The sequence below is a fragment of the Danio rerio genome, chromosome 14 (assembly GCF_049306965.1).
Source record: "Danio rerio strain Tuebingen ecotype United States chromosome 14, GRCz12tu, whole genome shotgun sequence".
Taxonomy (NCBI): Eukaryota; Metazoa; Chordata; class Actinopteri; order Cypriniformes; family Danionidae; genus Danio; species Danio rerio.
The window spans coordinates 15,012,704-15,037,998 of NC_133189.1; positions in this window are offsets into that span (position 1 = coordinate 15,012,704).

The window sequence follows — 25,295 nt, forward strand, 5'->3', positions numbered from 1 at the left end:
ACTGCTTATTTTGACCTCTGCTGGCTCTGAAAAGCTCATTTTCAACGTTCAATTCAGAATGTGATAAAACCAGATCCAGCCACTAAAATGCATCATTCTTTTTGTTTTAGACAACATTTCATGCACTGTTAAATATGTTTAAGAAAGTTGCAAGTGAAAATCTATGTCTATGACTGAGTTTGCATTACTGCTTATTTTGACCTCTGCTGGCTCTGAAAAGCTCATTTTCAACGTTCAATTCAGAATGTGATAAAACCAGATCCAGCCACTAAAATGCATCATTCTTTTTGTTTTAGACAACATTTCATGCACTGTTAAATATGTTTAAGAAAGTTGCAAGTGAAAATCTATGTCTATGACTGAGTTTGCATTACTGCTTATTTTGACCTCTGCTGGCTCTGAAAAGCTCATTTTCAACGTTCAATTCAGAATGTGATAAAACCAGTTCCAGCCACTAAAAAGCATTTTATTTTTGTTTTAGACAACATTCCATGCACTGTTAAACATGTTAAAGCAAGTTGCAAGTGAAAATCTATGTCTATGACTGAGTTTGCATTACTGCTTATTTTGACCTCTGCTGGCTCTGAAAAGCTCATTTTCAACGTTCAATTCAGAATGTGATAAAACCAGATCCAGCTACTAAAATGCATCATTCTTTTTGTTTTAGACAACATTTCATGCACTGTTAAACATGTTAAAGCAAGTTGCAAGTGAAAATCTATGTCTATGACTGAGTTTGCATTACTGCTTATTTTGACCTCTGCTGGCTCTGAAAAGCTCATTTTCAACGTTCAATTCAGAATTTGATAAAACCAGATCCAGCCACAAAAAAGCATTTTATTTTTGTTTTAGACAMCATTCCATGCACTGTTAAACATGTTACAGCAAGTTGCAAGTGAAAATCTATGTCTATGACTGAGTTTGCATTACTGCTTATTTTGACCTCTGCTGGCTCTGAAAAGCTCATTTTCAACGTTCAATTCAGAATGTGATAAAACCAGATCCAGCCACTAAAATGCATCATTCTTTTTGTTTTAGACAACATTTCATGCACTGTTAAATATGTTTAAGAAAGTTGCAAGTGAAAATCTATGTCTGTGACTGAGTTTGCATTACTGCTTATTTTGACCTCTGCTGGCTCTGAAAAGCTCATTTTCAACGTTCAATTCAGAATGTGATAAAACCAGTTCCAGCCACTAAAAAGCATTTTATTTTTGTTTTAGACAACATTCCATGCACTGTTAAACATGTTAAAGCAAGTTGCAAGTGAAAATCTATGTCTATGACTGAGTTTGCATTACTGCTTATTTTGACCTCTGCTGGCTCTGAAAAGCTCATTTTCAACGTTCAATTCAGAATGTGATAAAACCAGATCCAGCTACTAAAATGCATCATTCTTTTTGTTTTAGACAACATTTCATGCACTGTTAAACATGTTAAAGCAAGTTGCAAGTGAAAATCTATGTCTATGACTGAGTTTGCATTACTGCTTATTTTGACCTCTGCTGGCTCTGAAAAGCTCATTTTCAACGTTCAATTCAGAATTTGATAAAACCAGATCCAGCCACAAAAAAGCATTTTATTTTTGTTTTAGACAACATTCCATGCACTGTTAAACATGTTAAAGCAAGTTGCAAGTGAAAATCTATGTCTATGACTGAGTTTGCATTACTGCTTATTTTGACCTCTGCTGGCTCTGAAAAGCTCATTTTCAACGTTCAATTCAGAATGTGATAAAACCAGATCCAGCCACTAAAATGCATCATTCTTTTTGTTTTAGACAACATTTCATGCACTGTTAAATATGTTAAAGCAAGTTGCAAGTGAAAATCTATGTCTATGACTGAGTTTGCATTACTGCTTATTTTGACCTCTGCTGGCTCTGAAAAGCTCATTTTCAACGTTCAATTCAGAATGTGATAAAACCAGATCCAGCCACTAAAAAGCATTTTCTTTTTGTTTTAGACAACATTTCATGCACTGTTAAACATGTTAAAGCAAGTTGCAAGTGAAAATCTATGTCTATGACTGAGTTTGCATTACTGCTTATTTTGACCTCTGCTGGCTCTGAAAAGCTCATTTTCAACGTTCAATTCAGAATGTGATAAAACCAGATCCAGCCACAAAAAAGCATTTTATTTTTGTTTTAGACAACATTACATGCACTGTTAAACATGTTAAAGCAAGTTGCAAGTGAAAATCTATGTCTATGACTGAGTTTGCATTACTGCTTATTTTGACCTCTGCTGGCTCTGAAAAGCTCATTTTCAACGTTCAATTCAGAATGTGATAAAACCAGATCCAGCTACTAAAATGCATCATTCTTTTTGTTTTAGACAACATTTCATGCACTGTTAAACATGTTAAAGCAAGTTGCAAGTGAAAATCTATGTCTATGACTGAGTTTGCATTACTGCTTATTTTGACCTCTGCTGGCTCTAAAAAAAAGCTCATTTTCAACGTTCAATTCAGAATTTGATAAAACCAGATCCAGCCACAAAAAAGCATTTTATTTTTGTTTTAGACAACATTCCATGCACTGTTAAACATGTTAAAGCAAGTTGCAAGTGAAAATCTATGTCTATGACTGAGTTTGCATTACTGCTTTTTTTGACCTCTGCTGGCTCTGAAAAGCTCATTTTCAACGTTCAATTCAGAATGTGATAAAACCAGATCCAGCCACTAAAATGCATCATTCTTTTTGTTTTAGACAACATTTCATGCACTGTTAAATATGTTTAAGAAAGTTGCAAGTGAAAATCTATGTCTATGACTGAGTTTGCATTACTGCTTATTTTGACCTCTGCTGGCTCTGAAAAGCTCATTTTCAACGTTCAATTCAGAATGTGATAAAACCAGTTCCAGCCACTAAAAAGCATTTTATTTTTGTTTTAGACAACATTCCATGCACTGTTAAACATGTTAAAGCAAGTTGCAAGTGAAAATCTATGTCTATGACTGAGTTTGCATTACTGCTTATTTTGACCTCTGCTGGCTCTGTAAAGCTCATTTTCAACGTTCAATTCAGAATGTGATAAAACCAGATCCAGCCACTAAAATGCATCATTCTTTTTGTTTTAGACAACATTTCATGCACTGTTAAACATGTTAAAGCAAGTTGCAAGTGAAAATCTATGTCTATGACTGAGTTTGCATTACTGCTTATTTTGACCTCTGCTGGCTCTGAAAAGCTCATTTTCAACGTTCAATTCAGAATTTGATAAAACCAGATCCAGCCACAAAAAAGCATTTTATTTTTGTTTTAGACAACATTCCATGCACTGTTAAACATGTTAAAGCAAGTTGCAAGTGAAAATCTATGTCTATGACTGAGTTTGCATTACTGCTTATTTTGACCTCTGCTGGCTCTGAAAAGCTCATTTTCAACGTTCAATTCAGAATGTGATAAAACCAGATCCAGCCACTAAAATGCATCATTCTTTTTGTTTTAGACAACATTTCATGCACTGTTAAATATGTTTAAGAAAGTTGCAAGTGAAAATCTATGTCTATGACTGAGTTTGCATTACTGCGTATTTTGACCTCTGCTGGCTCTGAAAAGCTCATTTTCAACGTTCAATTCAGAATGTGATAAAACCAGATCCAGCCACTAAAAAGCATTTTCTTTTTGTTTTAGACAACATTTCATGCACTGTTAAACATGTTAAAGCAAGTTGCAAGTGAAAATCTATGTCTATGACTGAGTTTGCATTACTGCTTATTTTGACCTCTGCTGGCTCTGAAAAGCTCATTTTCAACGTTCAATTCAGAATGTGATAAAACCAGATCCAGCCACAAAAAAGCATTTTATTTTTGTTTTAGACAACATTCCATGCACTGTTAAACATGTTAAAGCAAGTTGCAAGTGAAAATCTATGTCTATGACTGAGTTTGCATTACTGCTTATTTTGACCTCTGCTGGCTCTGAAAAGCTCATTTTCAACGTTCAATTCAGAATGTGATAAAACCAGATCCAGCCACTAAAATGCATCATTCTTTTTGTTTTAGACAACATTTCATGCACTGTTAAATATGTTTAAGAAAGTTGCAAGTGAAAATCTATGTCTCTGACTGAGTTTGCATTACTGCTTATTTTGACCTCTGCTGGCTCTGAAAAGCTCATTTTTAAAGTTCAATTCAGAATGTGATAAAACCAGATCCAGCCACTAAAATGCATCATTCTTTTTGTTTTAGACAACATTTCTTGCACTGTTAAATATGTTTAAGAAAGTTGCAAGTGAAAATCTATGTCTATGACTGAGTTTGCATTACTGCTTATTTTGACCTCTGCTGGCTCTGTAAAGCTCATTTTCAACATTCAATTCAGAATGTGATAAAACCAGATCCAGCCACTAAAATGCATCATTCTTTTTGTTTTAGACAACATTTCATGCACTGTTAAATATGTTTAAGAAAGTTGCAAGTGAAAATCTATGTCTATGACTGAGTTTGCATTACTGCTTATTTTGACCTCTGCTGGCTCTGAAAAGCTCATTTTCAACGTTCAATTCAGAATGTGATAAAACCAGATCCAGCTACTAAAATGCATCATTCTTTTTGTTTTAGACAACATTTCATGCACTGTTAAACATGTTAAAGCAAGTTGCAAGTGAAAATCTATGTCTATGACTGAGTTTGCATTACTGCTTATTTTGACCTCTGCTGGCTCTGAAAAGCTCATTTTCAACGTTCAATTCAGAATTTGATAAAACCAGATCCAGCCACAAAAAAGCATTTTATTTTTGTTTTAGACAACATTCCATGCACTGTTAAACATGTTAAAGCAAGTTGCAAGTGAAAATCTATGTCTATGACTGAGTTTGCATTACTGCTTATTTTGACCTCTGCTGGCTCTGAAAAGCTCATTTTCAACGTTCAATTCAGAATGTGATAAAACCAGATCCAGCCACTAAAATGCATCATTCTTTTTGTTTTAGACAACATTTCATGCACTGTTAAATATGTTTAAGAAAGTTGCAAGTGAAAATCTATGTCTATGACTGAGTTTGCATTACTGCTTATTTTGACCTCTGCTGGCTCTGAAAAGCTCATTTTCAACGTTCAATTCAGAATGTGATAAAACCAGATCCAGCCACTAAAAAGCATTTTCTTTTTGTTTTAGACAACATTTCATGCACTGTTAAACATGTTAAAGCATGTTGCAAGTGAAAATCTATGTCTATGACTGAGTTTGCATTACTGCTTATTTTGACCTCTGCTGGCTCTGAAAAGCTCATTTTCAACGTTCAATTCAGAATGTGATAAAACCAGATCCAGCCACAAAAAAGCATTTTATTTTTGTTTTAGACAACATTACATGCACTGTTAAACATGTTAAAGCAAGTTGCAAGTGAAAATCTATGTCTATGACTGAGTTTGCATTACTGCTTATTTTGACCTCTGCTGGCTCTGAAAAGCTCATTTTCAACGTTCAATTCAGAATGTGATAAAACCAGATCCAGCTACTAAAATGCATCATTCTTTTTGTTTTAGACAACATTTCATGCACTGTTAAACATGTTAAAGCAAGTTGCAAGTGAAAATCTATGTCTATGACTGAGTTTGCATTACTGCTTATTTTGACCTCTGCTGGCTCTGAAAAGCTCATTTTCAACGTTCAATTCAGAATTTGATAAAACCAGATCCAGCCACAAAAAAGCATTTTATTTTTGTTTTAGACAACATTCCATGCACTGTTAAACATGTTAAAGCAAGTTGCAAGTGAAAATCTATGTCTATGACTGAGTTTGCATTACTGCTTATTTTGACCTCTGCTGGCTCTGAAAAGCTCATTTTCAACGTTCAATTCAGAATGTGATAAAACCAGATCCAGCCACTAAAATGCATCATTCTTTTTGTTTTAGACAACATTTCATGCACTGTTAAATATGTTTAAGAAAGTTGCAAGTGAAAATCTATGTCTATGACTGAGTTTGCATTACTGCTTATTTTGACCTCTGCTGGCTCTGAAAAGCTCATTTTCAACGTTCAATTCAGAATGTGATAAAACCAGATCCAGCTACTAAAATGCATCATTCTTTTTGTTTTAGACAACATTTCATGCACTGTTAAACATGTTAAAGCAAGTTGCAAGTGAAAATCTATGTCTCTGACTGAGTTTGCATTACTGCTTATTTTGACCTCTGCTGGCTCTGAAAAGCTCATTTTCAACGTTCAATTCAGAATGTGATAAAACCAGATCCAGCCACTAAAATGCATCATTCTTTTTGTTTTAGACAACATTTCATGCACTGTTAAATATGTTTAAGAAAGTTGCAAGTGAAAATCTATGTCTATGACTGAGTTTGCATTACTGCTTATTTTGACCTCTGCTGGGGCTCTGAAAAGCTCATTTTCAACGTTCAATTCAGAATGTGATAAAACCAGATCCAGCCACTAAAATGCATCATTCTTTTTGTTTTAGACAACATTTCATGCACTGTTAAATATGTTTAAGAAAGTTGCAAGTGAAAATCTATGTCTATGACTGAGTTTGCATTACTGCTTATTTTGACCTCTGCTGGCTCTGTAAAGCTCATTTTCAACATTCAATTCAGAATGTGATAAAACCAGATCCAGCCACTAAAATGCATCATTCTTTTTGTTTTAGACAACATTTCATGCACTGTTAAATATGTTTAAGAAAGTTGCAAGTGAAAATCTATGTCTATGACTGAGTTTGCATTACTGCTTATTTTGACCTCTGCTGGCTCTGAAAAGCTCATTTTCAACGTTCAATTCAGAATGTGATAAAACCAGATCCAGCCACTAAAAAGCATTTTCTTTTTGTTTTAGACAACATTCATGCACTGATAAACATGTTAAAGCAAGTTGCAAGTGAAAATCTATGTCTATGACTGAGTTTGCATTACTGCTTATTTTGACCTCTGCTGGCTCTGAAAAGCTAATTTTCAACGTTCAATTCAGAATGTGATAAAACCAGATCCAGCCACAAAAAAGCATTTTATTTTTGTTTTAGACAACATTCCATGCACTGTTAAACATGTTAAAGCAAGTTGCAAGTGAAAATCTATGTCTATGACTGAGTTTGCATTACTGCTTATTTTGACCTCTGCTGGCTCTGAAAAGCTCATTTTCAACGTTCAATTCAGAATGTGATAAAACCAGATCCAGCCACTAAAATGCATCATTCTTTTTGTTTTAGACAACATTTCATGCACTGTTAAATATGTTTAAGAAAGTTGCAAGTGAAAATCTATGTCTATGACTGAGTTTGCATTACTGCTTATTTTGACCTCTGCTGGCTCTGAAAAGCTCATTTTCAACGTTCAATTCAGAATTTGATAAAACCAGATCCAGCCACAAAAAAGCATTTTCTTTTTGTTTTAGACAACATTTCATGCACTGTTAAACATGTTAAAGCAAGTTGCAAGTGAAAATCTATGTCTCTGACTGAGTTTGCATTACTGCTTATTTTGACCTCTGCTGGCTCTGAAAAGCTCATTTTCAACGTTCAATTCAGAATGTGATAAAACCAGATCCAGCCACTAAAATGCATCATTCTTTTTGTTTTAGACAACATTTTTTTGCACTGTTAAATATGTTTAAGAAAGTTGCAAGTGAAAATCTATGTCTATGACTGAGTTTGCATTACTGCTTATTTTGACCTCTGCTGGCTCTGAAAAGCTCATTTTCAACGTTCAATTCAGAATGTGATAAAACCAGATCCAGCTACTAAAATGCATCATTCTTTTTGTTTTAGACAACATTTCATGCACTGTTAAACATGTTAAAGCAAGTTGCAAGTGAAAATCTATGTCTATGACTGAGTTTGCATTACTGCTTATTTTGACCTCTGCTGGCTCTGAAAAGCTCATTTTCAACGTTCAATTCAGAATTTGATAAAACCAGATCCAGCCACAAAAAAGCATTTTATTTTTGTTTTAGACAACATTCCATGCACTGTTAAACATGTTAAAGCAAGTTGCAAGTGAAAATCTATGTCTATGACTGAGTTTGCATTACTGCTTATTTTGACCTCTGCTGGCTCTGAAAAGCTCATTTTCAACGTTCAATTCAGAATGTGATAAAACCAGATCCAGCCACTAAAATGCATCATTCTTTTTGTTTTAGACAACATTTCATGCACTGTTAAATATGTTTAAGAAAGTTGCAAGTGAAAATCTATGTCTATGACTGAGTTTGCATTACTGCTTATTTTGACCTCTGCTGGCTCTGAAAAGCTCATTTTCAACGTTCAATTCAGAATGTGATAAAACCAGATCCAGCCACTAAAAAGCATTTTCTTTTTGTTTTAGACAACATTTCATGCACTGTTAAACATGTTAAAGCAAGTTGCAAGTGAAAATCTATGTCTATGACTGAGTTTGCATTACTGCTTATTTTGACCTCTGCTGGCTCTGAAAAGCTCATTTTCAACGTTCAATTCAGAATGTGATAAAACCAGATCCAGCCACAAAAAAGCATTTTATTTTTGTTTTAGACAACATTACATGCACTGTTAAACATGTTAAAGCAAGTTGCAAGTGAAAATCTATGTCTATGACTGAGTTTGCATTACTGCTTATTTTGACCTCTGCTGGCTCTGAAAAGCTCATTTTCAACGTTCAATTCAGAATGTGATAAAACCAGATCCAGCTACTAAAATGCATCATTCTTTTTGTTTTAGACAACATTTCATGCACTGTTAAACATGTTAAAGCAAGTTGCAAGTGAAAATCTATGTCTATGACTGAGTTTGCATTACTGCTTATTTTGACCTCTGCTGGCTCTGAAAAGCTCATTTTCAACGTTCAATTCAGAATTTGATAAAACCAGATCCAGCCACAAAAAAGCATTTTATTTTTGTTTTAGACAACATTCCATGCACTGTTAAACATGTTAAAGCAAGTTGCAAGTGAAAATCTATGTCTATGACTGAGTTTGCATTACTGCTTATTTTGACCTCTGCTGGCTCTGAAAAGCTCATTTTCAACGTTCAATTCAGAATGTGATAAAACCAGATCCAGCCACTAAAATGCATCATTCTTTTTGTTTTAGACAACATTTCATGCACTGTTAAATATGTTTAAGAAAGTTGCAAGTGAAAATCTATGTCTATGACTGAGTTTGCATTACTGCTTATTTTGACCTCTGCTGGCTCTGAAAAGCTCATTTTCAACGTTCAATTCAGAATGTGATAAAACCAGATCCAGCTACTAAAATGCATCATTCTTTTTGTTTTAGACAACATTTCATGCACTGTTAAACATGTTAAAGCAAGTTGCAAGTGAAAATCTATGTCTCTGACTGAGTTTGCATTACTGCTTATTTTGACCTCTGCTGGCTCTGAAAAGCTCATTTTCAACGTTCAATTCAGAATGTGATAAAACCAGATCCAGCCACTAAAATGCATCATTCTTTTTGTTTTAGACAACATTTCATGCACTGTTAAATATGTTTAAGAAAGTTGCAAGTGAAAATCTATGTCTATGACTGAGTTTGCATTACTGCTTATTTTGACCTCTGCTGGGGCTCTGAAAAGCTCATTTTCAACGTTCAATTCAGAATGTGATAAAACCAGATCCAGCCACTAAAATGCATCATTCTTTTTGTTTTAGACAACATTTCATGCACTGTTAAATATGTTTAAGAAAGTTGCAAGTGAAAATCTATGTCTATGACTGAGTTTGCATTACTGCTTATTTTGACCTCTGCTGGCTCTGAAAAGCTCATTTTCAACGTTCAATTCAGAATGTGATAAAACCAGATCCAGCCACTAAAATGCATCATTCTTTTTGTTTTAGACAACATTTCATGCACTGTTAAATATGTTTAAGAAAGTTGCAAGTGAAAATCTATGTCTCTGACTGAGTTTGCATTACTGCTTATTTTGACCTCTGCTGGCTCTGAAAAGCTCATTTTTAAAGTTCAATTCAGAATGTGATAAAACCAGATCCAGCCACTAAAATGCATCATTCTTTTTGTTTTAGACAACATTTCTTGCACTGTTAAATATGTTTAAGAAAGTTGCAAGTGAAAATCTATGTCTATGACTGAGTTTGCATTACTGCTTATTTTGACCTCTGCTGGCTCTGTAAAGCTCATTTTCAACATTCAATTCAGAATGTGATAAAACCAGATCCAGCCACTAAAATGCATCATTCTTTTTGTTTTAGACAACATTTCATGCACTGTTAAATATGTTTAAGAAAGTTGCAAGTGAAAATCTATGTCTATGACTGAGTTTGCATTACTGCTTATTTTGACCTCTGCTGGCTCTGAAAAGCTCATTTTCAACGTTCAATTCAGAATGTGATAAAACCAGATCCAGCCACTAAAAAGCATTTTCTTTTTGTTTTAGACAACATTCATGCACTGATAAACATGTTAAAGCAAGTTGCAAGTGAAAATCTATGTCTATGACTGAGTTTGCATTACTGCTTATTTTGACCTCTGCTGGCTCTGAAAAGCTCATTTTCAACGTTCAATTCAGAATGTGATAAAACCAGATCCAGCCACAAAAAAGCATTTTATTTTTGTTTTAGACAACATTCCATGCACTGTTAAACATGTTAAAGCAAGTTGCAAGTGAAAATCTATGTCTATGACTGAGTTTGCATTACTGCTTATTTTGACCTCTGCTGGCTCTGAAAAGCTCATTTTCAACGTTCAATTCAGAATGTGATAAAACCAGATCCAGCCACTAAAATGCATCATTCTTTTTGTTTTAGACAACATTTCATGCACTGTTAAATATGTTTAAGAAAGTTGCAAGTGAAAATCTATGTCTATGACTGAGTTTGCATTACTGCTTATTTTGACCTCTGCTGGCTCTGAAAAGCTCATTTTCAACGTTCAATTCAGAATTTGATAAAACCAGATCCAGCCACAAAAAAGCATTTTCTTTTTGTTTTAGACAACATTTCATGCACTGTTAAACATGTTAAAGCAAGTTGCAAGTGAAAATCTATGTCTCTGACTGAGTTTGCATTACTGCTTATTTTGACCTCTGCTGGCTCTGAAAAGCTCATTTTCAACGTTCAATTCAGAATGTGATAAAACCAGATCCAGCCACTAAAATGCATCATTCTTTTTGTTTTAGACAACATTTTTTTGCACTGTTAAATATGTTTAAGAAAGTTGCAAGTGAAAATCTATGTCTATGACTGAGTTTGCATTACTGCTTATTTTGACCTCTGCTTGCTCTGAAAAGCTCATTTTTCACGTTCAATTCAGAATGTGATAAAACCAGATCCAGCCACTAAAATGCATCATTCTTTTTGTTTTAGACAACATTTCATGCACTGTTAAATATGTTTAAGAAAGTTGCAAGTGAAAATCTATGTCTATGACTGAGTTTGCATTACTGCTTATTTTGACCTCTGCTGGCTCTGAAAAGCTCATTTTCAACGTTCAATTCAGAATGTGATAAAACCAGATCCAGCCACTAAAAAGCATTTTATTTTTGTTTTAGACAACATTCCATGCACTGTTAAACATGTTAAAGCAAGTTGCAAGTGAAAATCTATGTCTATGACTGAGTTTGCATTACTGCTTATTTTGACCTCTGCTGGCTCTGAAAAGCTCATTTTCAACGTTCAATTCAGAATGTGATAAAACCAGATCCAGCTACTAAAATGCATCATTCTTTTTGTTTTAGACAACATTTCATGCACTGTTAAACATGTTAAAGCAAGTTGCAAGTGACAATCTATGTCTATGACTGAGTTTGCATTACTGCTTATTTTGACCTCTGCTGGCTCTGAAAAGCTCATTTTCAACGTTCAATTCAGAATTTGATAAAACCAGATCCAGCCACAAAAAAGCATTTTATTTTTGTTTTAGACAACATTCCATGCACTGTTAAACATGTTAAAGCAAGTTGCAAGTGAAAATCTATGTCTATGACTGAGTTTGCATTACTGCTTATTTTGACCTCTGCTGGCTCTGAAAAGCTCATTTTCAACGTTCAATTCAGAATGTGATAAAACCAGATCCAGCCACTAAAATGCATCATTCGTTTTGTTTTAGACAACATTTCATGCACTGTTAAATATGTTTAAGAAAGTTGCAAGTGAAAATCTATGTCTATGACTGAGTTTGCATTACTGCTTATTTTGACCTCTGCTGGCTCTGAAAAGCTCATTTTCAACGTTCAATTCAGAATGTGATAAAACCAGTTCCAGCCACTAAAAAGCATTTTATTTTTGTTTTAGACAACATTCCATGCACTGTTAAACATGTTAAAGCAAGTTGCAAGTGAAAATCTATGTCTATGACTGAGTTTGCATTACTGCTTATTTTGACCTCTGCTGGCTCTGAAAAGCTCATTTTCAACGTTCAATTCAGAATGTGATAAAACCAGATCCAGCTACTAAAATGCATCATTCTTTTTGTTTTAGACAACATTTCATGCACTGTTAAACATGTTAAAGCAAGTTGCAAGTGAAAATCTATGTCTATGACTGAGTTTGCATTACTGCTTATTTTGACCTCTGCTGGCTCTGAAAAGCTCATTTTCAACGTTCAATTCAGAATGTGATAAAACCAGATCCAGCTACTAAAATGCATCATTCTTTTTGTTTTAGACAACATTTCATGCACTGTTAAACATGTTAAAGCAAGTTGCAAGTGAAAATCTATGTCTATGACTGAGTTTGCATTACTGCTTATTTTGACCTCTGCTGGCTCTGAAAAGCTCATTTTCAACGTTCAATTCAGAATGTGATAAAACCAGTTCCAGCCACTAAAAAGCATTTTATTTTTGTTTTAGACAACATTCCATGCACTGTTAAACATGTTAAAGCAAGTTGCAAGTGAAAATCTATGTCTATGACTGAGTTTGCATTACTGCTTATTTTGACCTCTGCTGGCTCTGAAAAGCTCATTTTCAACGTTCAATTCAGAATGTGATAAAACCAGATCCAGCTACTAAAATGCATCATTCTTTTTGTTTTAGACAACATTTCATGCACTGTTAAACATGTTAAAGCAAGTTGCAAGTGAAAATCTATGTCTATGACTGAGTTTGCATTACTGCTTATTTTGACCTCTGCTGGCTCTGAAAAGCTCATTTTCAACGTTCAATTCAGAATTTGATAAAACCAGATCCAGCCACAAAAAAGCATTTTATTTTTGTTTTAGACAACATTCCATGCACTGTTAAACATGTTAAAGCAAGTTGCAAGTGAAAATCTATGTCTATGACTGAGTTTGCATTACTGCTTATTTTGACCTCTGCTGGCTCTGAAAAGCTCATTTTCAACGTTCAATTCAGAATGTGATAAAACCAGATCCAGCCACTAAAATGCATCATTCTTTTTGTTTTAGACAACATTTCATGCACTGTTAAATATGTTTAAGAAAGTTGCAAGTGAAAATCTATGTCTATGACTGAGTTTGCATTACTGCTTATTTTGACCTCTGCTGGCTCTGAAAAGCTCATTTTCAACGTTCAATTCAGAATGTGATAAAACCAGATCCAGCCACTAAAAAGCATTTTCTTTTTGTTTTAGACAACATTTCATGCACTGTTAAACATGTTAAAGCAAGTTGCAAGTGAAAATCTATGTCTATGACTGAGTTTGCATTACTGCTTATTTTGACCTCTGCTGGCTCTGAAAAGCTCATTTTCAACGTTCAATTCAGAATTTGATAAAACCAGATCCAGCCACAAAAAAGCATTTTATTTTTGTTTTAGACAACATTCCATGCACTGTTAAACATGTTAAAGCAAGTTGCAAGTGAAAATCTATGTCTATGACTGAGTTTGCATTACTGCTTATTTTGACCTCTGCTGGCTCTGAAAAGCTCATTTTCAACGTTCAATTCAGAATGTGATAAAACCAGATCCAGCCACTAAAATGCATCATTCTTTTTGTTTTAGACAACATTTCATGCACTGTTAAATATGTTTAAGAAAGTTGCAAGTGAAAATCTATGTCTATGACTGAGTTTGCATTACTGCTTATTTTGACCTCTGCTGGCTCTGAAAAGCTCATTTTCAACGTTCAATTCAGAATGTGATAAAACCAGATCCAGCCACTAAAATGCATCATTCTTTTTGTTTTAGACAACATTTCATGCACTGTTAAATATGTTTAAGAAAGTTGCAAGTGAAAATCTATGTCTATGACTGAGTTTGCATTACTGCTTATTTTGACCTCTGCTGGCTCTGAAAAGCTCATTTTCAACGTTCAATTCAGAATGTGATAAAACCAGTTCCAGCCACTAAAAAGCATTTTATTTTTGTTTTAGACAACATTCCATGCACTGTTAAACATGTTAAAGCAAGTTGCAAGTGAAAATCTATGTCTATGACTGAGTTTGCATTACTGCTTATTTTGACCTCTGCTGGCTCTGAAAAGCTCATTTTCAACGTTCAATTCAGAATGTGATAAAACCAGATCCAGCTACTAAAATGCATCATTCTTTTTGTTTTAGACAACATTTCATGCACTGTTAAACATGTTAAAGCAAGTTGCAAGTGAAAATCTATGTCTATGACTGAGTTTGCATTACTGCTTATTTTGACCTCTGCTGGCTCTGAAAAGCTCATTTTCAACGTTCAATTCAGAATTTGATAAAACCAGATCCAGCCACAAAAAAGCATTTTATTTTTGTTTTAGACACCATTCCATGCACTGTTAAACATGTTACAGCAAGTTGCAAGTGAAAATCTATGTCTATGACTGAGTTTGCATTACTGCTTATTTTGACCTCTGCTGGCTCTGAAAAGCTCATTTTCAACGTTCAATTCAGAATGTGATAAAACCAGATCCAGCCACTAAAATGCATCATTCTTTTTGTTTTAGACAACATTTCATGCACTGTTAAATATGTTTAAGAAAGTTGCAAGTGAAAATCTATGTCTGTGACTGAGTTTGCATTACTGCTTATTTTGACCTCTGCTGGCTCTGAAAAGCTCATTTTCAACGTTCAATTCAGAATGTGATAAAACCAGTTCCAGCCACTAAAAAGCATTTTATTTTTGTTTTAGACAACATTCCATGCACTGTTAAACATGTTAAAGCAAGTTGCAAGTGAAAATCTATGTCTATGACTGAGTTTGCATTACTGCTTATTTTGACCTCTGCTGGCTCTGAAAAGCTCATTTTCAACGTTCAATTCAGAATGTGATAAAACCAGATCCAGCTACTAAAATGCATCATTCTTTTTGTTTTAGACAACATTTCATGCACTGTTAAACATGTTAAAGCAAGTTGCAAGTGAAAATCTATGTCTATGACTGAGTTTGCATTACTGCTTATTTTGACCTCTGCTGGCTCTGAAAAGCTCATTTTCAACGTTCAATTCAGAATTTGATAAAACCAGATCCAGCCACAAAAAAGCATTTTATTTTTGTTTTAGACAACATTCCATGCACTGTTAAACATGTTAAAGCAAGTTGCAAGTGAAAATCTATGTCTATGACTGAGTTTGCATTACTGCTTATTTTGACCTCTGCTGGCTCTGAAAAGCTCATTTTCAACGTTCAATTCAGAATGTGATAAAACCAGATCCAGCCACTAAAATGCATCATTCTTTTTGTTTTAGACAACATTTCATGCACTGTTAAATATGTTAAAGCAAGTTGCAAGTGAAAATCTATGTCTATGACTGAGTTTGCATTACTGCTTATTTTGACCTCTGCTGGCTCTGAAAAGCTCATTTTCAACGTTCAATTCAGAATGTGATAAAACCAGATCCAGCCACTAAAAAGCATTTTCTTTTTGTTTTAGACAACATTTCATGCACTGTTAAACATGTTAAAGCAAGTTGCAAGTGAAAATCTATGTCTATGACTGAGTTTGCATTACTGCTTATTTTGACCTCTGCTGGCTCTGAAAAGCTCATTTTCAACGTTCAATTCAGAATGTGATAAAACCAGATCCAGCCACAAAAAAGCATTTTATTTTTGTTTTAGACAACATTACATGCACTGTTAAACATGTTAAAGCAAGTTGCAAGTGAAAATCTATGTCTATGACTGAGTTTGCATTACTGCTTATTTTGACCTCTGCTGGCTCTGAAAAGCTCATTTTCAACGTTCAATTCAGAATGTGATAAAACCAGATCCAGCTACTAAAATGCATCATTCTTTTTGTTTTAGACAACATTTCATGCACTGTTAAACATGTTAAAGCAAGTTGCAAGTGAAAATCTATGTCTATGACTGAGTTTGCATTACTGCTTATTTTGACCTCTGCTGGCTCTGAAAAGCTCATTTTCAACGTTCAATTCAGAATTTGATAAAACCAGATCCAGCCACAAAAAAGCATTTTATTTTTGTTTTAGACAACATTCCATGCACTGTTAAACATGTTAAAGCAAGTTGCAAGTGAAAATCTATGTCTATGACTGAGTTTGCATTACTGCTTTTTTTGACCTCTGCTGGCTCTGAAAAGCTCATTTTCAACGTTCAATTCAGAATGTGATAAAACCAGATCCAGCCACTAAAATGCATCATTCTTTTTGTTTTAGACAACATTTCATGCACTGTTAAATATGTTTAAGAAAGTTGCAAGTGAAAATCTATGTCTATGACTGAGTTTGCATTACTGCTTATTTTGACCTCTGCTGGCTCTGAAAAGCTCATTTTCAACGTTCAATTCAGAATGTGATAAAACCAGTTCCAGCCACTAAAAAGCATTTTATTTTTGTTTTAGACAACATTCCATGCACTGTTAAACATGTTAAAGCAAGTTGCAAGTGAAAATCTATGTCTATGACTGAGTTTGCATTACTGCTTATTTTGACCTCTGCTGGCTCTGTAAAGCTCATTTTCAACGTTCAATTCAGAATGTGATAAAACCAGATCCAGCCACTAAAATGCATCATTCTTTTTGTTTTAGACAACATTTCATGCACTGTTAAACATGTTAAAGCAAGTTGCAAGTGAAAATCTATGTCTATGACTGAGTTTGCATTACTGCTTATTTTGACCTCTGCTGGCTCTGAAAAGCTCATTTTCAACGTTCAATTCAGAATTTGATAAAACCAGATCCAGCCACAAAAAAGCATTTTATTTTTGTTTTAGACAACATTCCATGCACTGTTAAACATGTTAAAGCAAGTTGCAAGTGAAAATCTATGTCTATGACTGAGTTTGCATTACTGCTTATTTTGACCTCTGCTGGCTCTGAAAAGCTCATTTTCAACGTTCAATTCAGAATGTGATAAAACCAGATCCAGCCACTAAAATGCATCATTCTTTTTGTTTTAGACAACATTTCATGCACTGTTAAATATGTTTAAGAAAGTTGCAAGTGAAAATCTATGTCTATGACTGAGTTTGCATTACTGCGTATTTTGACCTCTGCTGGCTCTGAAAAGCTCATTTTCAACGTTCAATTCAGAATGTGATAAAACCAGATCCAGCCACTAAAAAGCATTTTCTTTTTGTTTTAGACAACATTTCATGCACTGTTAAACATGTTAAAGCAAGTTGCAAGTGAAAATCTATGTCTATGACTGAGTTTGCATTACTGCTTATTTTGACCTCTGCTGGCTCTGAAAAGCTCATTTTCAACGTTCAATTCAGAATGTGATAAAACCAGATCCAGCCACAAAAAAGCATTTTATTTTTGTTTTAGACAACATTCCATGCACTGTTAAACATGTTAAAGCAAGTTGCAAGTGAAAATCTATGTCTATGACTGAGTTTGCATTACTGCTTATTTTGACCTCTGCTGGCTCTGAAAAGCTCATTTTCAACGTTCAATTCAGAATGTGATAAAACCAGATCCAGCCACTAAAATGCATCATTCTTTTTGTTTTAGACAACATTTCATGCACTGTTAAATATGTTTAAGAAAGTTGCAAGTGAAAATCTATGTCTCTGACTGAGTTTGCATTACTGCTTATTTTGACCTCTGCTGGCTCTGAAAAGCTCATTTTTAAAGTTCAATTCAGAATGTGATAAAACCAGATCCAGCCACTAAAATGCATCATTCTTTTTGTTTTAGACAACATTTCTTGCACTGTTAAATATGTTTAAGAAAGTTGCAAGTGAAAATCTATGTCTATGACTGAGTTTGCATTACTGCTTATTTTGACCTCTGCTGGCTCTGTAAAGCTCATTTTCAACATTCAATTCAGAATGTGATAAAACCAGATCCAGCCACTAAAATGCATCATTCTTTTTGTTTTAGACAACATTTCATGCACTGTTAAATATGTTTAAGAAAGTTGCAAGTGAAAATCTATGTCTATGACTGAGTTTGCATTACTGCTTATTTTGACCTCTGCTGGCTCTGAAAAGCTCATTTTCAACGTTCAATTCAGAATGTGATAAAACCACATCCAGCCACTAAAAAGCATTTTCTTTTTGTTTTAGACAACATTTCATGCACTGTTAAACATGTTAAAGCAAGTTGCAAGTGAAAATCTATGTCTATGACTGAGTTTGCATTACTGCTTATTTTGACCTCTGCTGGCTCTGAAAAGCTCATTTTCAACGTTCAATTCAGAATTTGATAAAACCAGATCCAGCCACAAAAAAGCATTTTATTTTTGTTTTAGACAACATTCCATGCACTGTTAAACATGTTAAAGCAAGTTGCAAGTGAAAATCTATGTCTATGACTGAGTTTGCATTACTGCTTATTTTGACCTCTGCTGGCTCTGAAAAGCTCATTTTCAACGTTCAATTCAGAATGTGATAAAACCAGATCCAGCCACTAAAATGCATCATTCTTTTTGTTTTAGACAACATTTCATGCACTGTTAAATATGTTTAAGAAAGTTGCAAGTGAAAATCTATGTCTATGACTGAGTTTGCATTACTGCTTATTTTGACCTCTGCTGGCTCTGAAAAGCTCATTTTCAACGTTCAATTCAGAATGTGATAAAACCAGTTCCAGCCACTAAAAAGCATTTTATTTTTGTTTTAGACAACATTCCATGCACTGTTAAACATGTTAAAGCAAGTTGCAAGTGAAAATCTATGTCTATGACTGAGTTTGCATTACTGCTTATTTTGACCTCTGCTGGCTCTGTAAAGCTCATTTTCAACGTTCAATTCAGAATGTGATAAAACCAGATCCAGCCACTAAAATGCATCATTCTTTTTGTTTTAGACAACATTTCATGCACTGTTAAACATGTTAAAGCAAGTTGCAAGTGAAAATCTATGTCTATGACTGAGTTTGCATTACTGCTTATTTTGACCTCTGCTGGCTCTGAAAAGCTCATTTTCAACGTTCAATTCAGAATTTGATAAAACCAGATCCAGCCACAAAAAAGCATTTTATTTTTGTTTTAGACAACATTCCATGCACTGTTAAACATGTTAAAGCAAGTTGCAAGTGAAAATCTATGTCTATGACTGAGTTTGCATTACTGCTTATTTTGACCTCTGCTGGCTCTGAAAAGCTCATTTTCAACGTTCAATTCAGAATGTGATAAAACCAGATCCAGCCACTAAAATGCATCATTCTTTTTGTTTTAGACAACATTTCATGCACTGTTAAATATGTTTAAGAAAGTTGCAAGTGAAAATCTATGTCTATGACTGAGTTTGCATTACTGCGTATTTTGACCTCTGCTGGCTCTGAAAAGCTCATTTTCAACGTTCAATTCAGAATGTGATAAAACCAGATCCAGCCACTAAAAAGCATTTTCTTTTTGTTTTAGACAACATTTCATGCACTGTTAAACATGTTAAAGCAAGTTGCAAGTGAAAATCTATGTCTATGACTGAGTTTGCATTACTGCTTATTTTGACCTCTGCTGGCTCTGAAAAGCTCATTTTCAACGTTCAATTCAGAATGTGATAAAACCAGATCCAGCCACAAAAAAGCATTTTATTTTTGTTTTAGACAACATTCCATGCACTGTTAAACATGTTAAAGCAAGTTGCAAGTGAAAATCTATGTCTATGACTGAGTTTGCATTACTGCTTATTTTGACCTCTGCTGGCTCTGAAAAGCTCATTTTCAACGTTCAATTCAGAATGTGATAAAACCAGATCCAGCCACTAAAATGCATCATTCTTTTTGTTTTAGACAACATTTCATGCACTGTTAAATATGTTTAAGAAAGTTGCAAGTGAAAATCTATGTCTCTGACTGAGTTTGCATTACTGCTTATTTTGACCTCTGCTGGCTCTGAAAAGCTCATTTTTAAAGTTCAATTCAGAATGTGATAAAACCAGATCCAGCCACTAAAATGCATCATTCTTTTTGTTTTAGACAACATTTCTTGCACTGTTAAATATGTTTAAGAAAGTTGCAAGTGAAAATCTATGTCTATGACTGAGTTTGCATTACTGCTTATTTTGACCTCTGCTGGCTCTGTAAAGCTCATTTTCAACATTCAATTCAGAATGTGATAAAACCAGATCCAGCCACTAAAATGCATCATTCTTTTTGTTTTAGACAACATTTCATGCACTGTTAAATATGTTTAAGAAAGTTGCAAGTGAAAATCTATGTCTATGACTGAGTTTGCATTACTGCTTATTTTGACCTCTGCTGGCTCTGAAAAGCTCATTTTCAACGTTCAATTCAGAATGTGATAAAACCACATCCAGCCACTAAAAAGCATTTTCTTTTTGTTTTAGACAACATTTCATGCACTGTTAAACATGTTAAAGCAAGTTGCAAGTGAAAATCTATGTCTATGACTGAGTTTGCATTACTGCTTATTTTGACCTCTGCTGGCTCTGAAAAACTCATTTTCAACGTTCAATTCAGAATGTGATAAAACCACATTCAGCCACTAAAAAGCATTTTCTTTTTGTTTTAGACAACATTTCATGCACTGTTAAATATGTTAAAGCAAGTTGCAAGTAAAAAACTATGTCTATGACTGAGTTTGCATTACTGCTTATTTTGACCTCTGCTGGCTCTGAAAAGCTCAATTTCAACGTTCAATTCAGAATGTGATAAAACCAGATCCAGCCACTAAAAAGCATTTTCTTTTTGTTTTAGACAACATTTCATGCACTGTTAAACATGTTAAAGAAAGTTGCAAGTGAAAATCTATGTCTCTGACTAAGTTTGCATTACTGCTTATTTTGACCTCTGCTGGCTCTGAAAAGCTCATTTTCAACGTTCAATTCAGAATGTGATAAAACCAGATCCAGCCACTAAAATGCATCATTCTTTTTGTTTTAGACAACATTTCATGCACTGTTAAATATGTTTAAGATAGTTGCAAGTGAAAATCTATGTCTATGACTGAGTTTGCATTACTGCTTATTTTGACCTCTGCTGGCTCTGAAAAGCTCATTTTCAACGTTCAATTCAGAATGTGATAAAACCAGATCCAGCCACAAAAAAGCATTTTATTTTTGTTTTAGACAACATTCCATGCACTGTTAAACATGTTAAAGCAAGTTGCAAGTGAAAATCTATGTCTATGACTGAGTTTGCATTACTGCTTATTTTGACCTCTGCTGGCTCTGAAAAGCTCATTTTCAACGTTCAATTCAGAATGTGATAAAACCAGATCCAGCCACTAAAATGCATCATTCTTTTTGTTTTAGACAACATTTCATGCACTGTTAAATATGTTTAAGAAAGTTGCAAGTGAAAATCTATGTCTATGACTGAGTTTGCATTACTGCTTATTTTGACCTCTGCTGGCTCTGAAAAGCTCATTTTCAACGTTCAATTCAGAATGTGATAAAACCAGATCCAGCCACTAAAATGCATCATTCTTTTTGTTTTAGACAACATTTCATGCACTGTTAAATATGTTTAAGAAAGTTGCAAGTGAAAATCTATGTCTCTGACTGAGTTTGCATTACTGCTTATTTTGACCTCTGCTGGCTCTGAAAAGCTCATTTTTAAAGTTCAATTCAGAATGTGATAAAACCAGATCCAGCCACTAAAATGCATCATTCTTTTTGTTTTAGACAACATTTCTTGCACTGTTAAATATGTTTAAGAAAGTTGCAAGTGAAAATCTATGTCTATGACTGAGTTTGCATTACTGCTTATTTTGACCTCTGCTGGCTCTGTAAAGCTCATTTTCAACATTCAATTCAGAATGTGATAAAACCAGATCCAGCCACTAAAATGCATCATTCTTTTTGTTTTAGACAACATTTCATGCACTGTTAAATATGTTTAAGAAAGTTGCAAGTGAAAATCTATGTCTATGACTGAGTTTGCATTACTGCTTATTTTGACCTCTGCTGGCTCTGAAAAGCTCATTTTCAACGTTCAATTCAGAATGTGATAAAACCACATCCAGCCACTAAAAAGCATTTTCTTTTTGTTTTAGACAACATTTCATGCACTGTTAAACATGTTAAAGCAAGTTGCAAGTGAAAATCTATGTCTATGACTGAGTTTGCATTACTGCTTATTTTGACCTCTGCTGGCTCTGAAAAGCTCATTTTCAACGTTCAATTCAGAATGTGATAAAACCAGATCCAGCCACTAAAATGCATCATTCTTTTTGTTTTAGACAACATTTCATGCACTGTTAAATATGTTAAAGCAAGTTGCAAGTGAAAATCTATGTCTATGACTGAGTTTGCATTACTGCTTATTTTGACCTCTGCTGGCTCTGAAAAGCTCAATTTCAACGTTCAATTCAGAATGTGATAAAACCAGATCCAGCCACTAAAAAGCATTTTCTTTTTGTTTTAGACAACATTTCATGCACTGTTAAACATGTTAAAGAAAGTTGCAAGTGAAAATCTATGTCTCTGACTGAGTTTGCATTACTGCTTATTTTGACCTCTGCTGGCTCTGAAAAGCTCATTTTCAACGTTCAATTCAGAATGTGATAAAACCAGATCCAGCCACTAAAATGCATCATTCTTTTTGTTTTAGACAACATTTCATGCACTGTTAAATATGTTAAAGCAAGTTGCAAGTGAAAATCTATGTCTATGACTGAGTTTGCATTACTGCTTATTTTGACCTCTGCTGGCTCTGAAAAGCTCATTTTCAACGTTCAATTCAGAATATGATAAAACCAGATCCAGCCACTAAAATGCATCATTCTTTTTGTTTTAGACAACATTTCATGCACTGTTAAATATGTTAAAGCAAGTTGCAAGTGAAAATCTATGTCTATGACTGAGTTTGCATTACTGCTTATTTTGACCTCTGCTGGCTCTGAAAAGCTCAATTTCAACGTTCAATTCAGAATGTGATAAAACCAGATCCAGCCACTAAAAAGCATTTTCTTTTTTTTTTAGACAACATTTCATGCACTGTTAAACATGTTAAAGAAAGTTGCAAGTGAAAATCTATGTCTCTGACTGAGTTTGCATTACTGCTTATTTTGACCTCTGCTGGCTCTGAAAAGCTCATTTTCAACGTTCAATTCAGAATGTGATAAAACCAGATCCAGCCACTAAAATGCATCATTCTTTTTGTTTTAGACAACATTTCATGCACTGTTAAATTTGTTTAAGATAGTTGCAAGTGAAAATCTATGTCTATGACTGAGTTTGCATTACTGCTTATTTTGACCTCTGCTGGCTCTGAAAAGCTCATTTTCAACGTTCAATTCAGAATGTGATAAAACCAGATCCAGCCACTAAAATGCATCATTCTTTTTGTTTTAGACAACATTTCATGCACTGTTAAATATGTTTAAGAAAGTTGCAAGTGAAAATCTATGTCTATGACTGAGTTTGCATTACTGCTTATTTTGACCTCTGCTGGCTCTGAAAAGCTCATTTTCAACGTTCAACTCAGAATGTGATAAAACCAGTTCCAGCCACTAAAAAGCATTTTATTTTTGTTTTAGACAACATTCCATGCACTGTTAAACATGTTAAAGCAAGTTGCAAGTGAAAATCTATGTCTATGACTGAGTTTGCATTACTGCTTATTTTGACCTCTGCTGGCTCTGTAAAGCTCATTTTCAACGTTCAATTCAGAATGTGATAAAACCAGATCCAGCCACTAAAATGCATCATTCTTTTTGTTTTAGACAACATTTCATGCACTGTTAAATATGTTTAAGAAAGTTGCAAGTGAAAATCTATGTCTATGACTGAGTTTGCATTACTGCTTATTTTGACCTCTGCTGGCTCTGAAAAGCTCATTTTCAACGTTCAATTCAGAATGTGATAAAACCAGATCCAGCCACTAAAAAGCATTTTCTTTTTGTTTTAGACAACATTTCATGCACTGTTAAACATGTTAAAGCAAGTTGCAAGTGAAAATCTATGTCTATGACTGAGTTTGCATTACTGCTTATTTTGACCTCTGCTGGCTCTGAAAAGCTCATTTTCAACGTTCAATTCAGAATGTGATAAAACCAGATCCAGCCACAAAAAAGCATTTTATTTTTGTTTTAGACAACATTCCATGCACTGTTAAACATGTTAAAGCAAGTTGCAAGTGAAAATCTATGTCTATGACTGAGTTTGCATTACTGCTTATTTTGACCTCTGCTGGCTCTGAAAAGCTCATTTTCAACGTTCAATTCAGAATGTGATAAAACCAGATCCAGCCACTAAAATGCATCATTCTTTTTGTTTTAGACAACATTTCATGCACTGTTAAATATGTTTAAGAAAGTTGCAAGTGAAAATCTATGTCTATGACTGAGTTTGCATTACTGCTTATTTTGACCTCTGCTGGCTCTGAAAAGCTCATTTTCAACGTTCAATTCAGAATGTGATAAAACCAGATCCAGCCACTAAAAAGCATTTTCTTTTTGTTTGAGACAACATTTCATGCACTGTTAAACATGTTAAAGCAAGTTGCAAGTGAAAATCTATGTCTATGACTGAGTTTGCATTACTGCTTATTTTGACCTCTGCTGGCTCTGAAAAGCTCATTTTCAACGTTCAATTCAGAATGTGATAAAACCAGATCCAGCCACAAAAAAGCATTTTATTTTTGTTTTAGACAACATTCCATGCACTGTTAAACATGTTAAAGCAAGTTGCAAGTGAAAATCTATGTCTATGACTGAGTTTGCATTACTGCTTATTTTGACCTCTGCTGGCTCTGAAAAGCTCATTTTCAACGTTCAATTCAGAATGTGATAAAACCAGATCCAGCCACTAAAATGCATCATTCTTTTTGTTTTAGACAACATTTCATGCACTGTTAAATATGTTTAAGAAAGTTGCAAGTGAAAATCTATGTCTCTGACTGAGTTTGCATTACTGCTTATTTTGACCTCTGCTGGCTCTGAAAAGCTCATTTTTAAAGTTCAATTCAGAATGTGATAAAACCAGATCCAGCCACTAAAATGCATCATTCTTTTTGTTTTAGACAACATTTCTTGCACTGTTAAATATGTTTAAGAAAGTTGCAAGTGAAAATCTATGTCTATGACTGAGTTTGCATTACTGCTTATTTTGACCTCTGCTGGCTCTGTAAAGCTCATTTTCAACATTCAAT